At 41.1% G+C, this 1,191-nt stretch overlaps 1 non-coding gene across 1 annotated transcript; it reads left to right on the forward strand.

The window, feature by feature from the left end:
* Positions 1–553: 553 nt before the first annotated feature.
* On the forward strand, positions 554–661 carry LOC148576702 (small nucleolar RNA R71). The gene has a single exon (XR_015903230.1). It is a non-coding gene; the product is annotated as a small nucleolar RNA R71 (small nucleolar RNA).
* The last annotated feature ends 530 nt before the right edge of the window (positions 662–1,191 follow it).

Here is a 1,191-nt window from a genome sequence, read left to right on the forward strand (position 1 = left end):
CATAGGGGGACGTGCGTGCGTGAACAAGAAGACAGAGGAAAGCAGAGATTCAGAAGACAAAGCATCTCTAAAACTCCAACATATTCTCCATTACTGCACAACAAGTAACTTTTAATTTATGCTCTACTGGTTATTCACAATTCAATTGATAAACATAATTGACTTCCTGACTAAGATTTACAAGATAACCATAGATTGCTTCAAACCAACAATCTCCGTGGGATTCGACCCTTACTCACGTAAGGTATTACTTGGACGACCCAGTGCACTTGCTGGTTAGTGGTACGAGTTGTGAAAAGTGTAATTCATAATTCGTGCACCAGGCATTCAGAGTATCAACCTCAAGAACTCCCTTCTTCATAGGCGTCCCATTACTCACATGATTCCTTTCAGAAGTGTACATGAACTGGTCATTAGCAACCATGTCAATGAGTTCTTGAGCTTCTGCAGGCGTTTTCTTTAGGTGAATGGATCCACCTGCAGAAGTGTCCAGTGACATCTTTGATAGCTCAGATAAACCATCATAGAATATATCCAGGATGGTCCATTCTGAAAGCATGTCAGAAGGACACTTTTTGGTCAACTGTTTGTATCTTTCCCAAGCTTCATAGAGGGATTCACCTTCTTTCTGTCTGAAGGTTTGAACATCAGCTCTAAGCTTGCTCAGCTTTTGAGGAGGAAAGTACTTGGCTAAGAAAGCCGTGACCAGCTTATCCCAAGAGTTCAGGCTGTCTTTGGGTTGAGAATCCAACCATAATCTAGCTCTGTCTCTTACAGCAAAAGGGAAAAGCATGAGCCTGTAGACTTCAGGATCTACTCCATTAGTCTTAACAGTATCACATATCTGCAAGAATTCAGTCAAGAACTGAAAAGGATCTTCAGATGGAAGTCCATGAAACTTGCAGTTCTGCTGCATCAGAGAAACTAATTGAGGTTTCAGCTCAAAGTTGTTTGCTCCAATGGCAGGAATGGAGATGCTTCTTCCATGTAAATTGGAATTAGGTGCAGTAAAGTCACCAAGCATCTTCCTTACATTATTATTATTTTCGGCTGCCATCTCCTCTTCCTGTTCGAAAATTTCTGAAAGGTTATCTCTGGATTGTTGTATTTTAGCTTCTCTTAATTTTCTCTTCAGAGTCCTTTCAGGTTCTGGATCTGCTTCCACTAGAGTGTTCTTATCCTTGCTCCTGC

This window comes from Arachis ipaensis, chromosome B1, assembly GCF_059453495.1.
Source record: "Arachis ipaensis isolate K30076 ecotype BB chromosome B1, ASM5945349v1, whole genome shotgun sequence".
Classification (NCBI taxonomy): domain Eukaryota; kingdom Viridiplantae; phylum Streptophyta; class Magnoliopsida; order Fabales; family Fabaceae; genus Arachis; species Arachis ipaensis.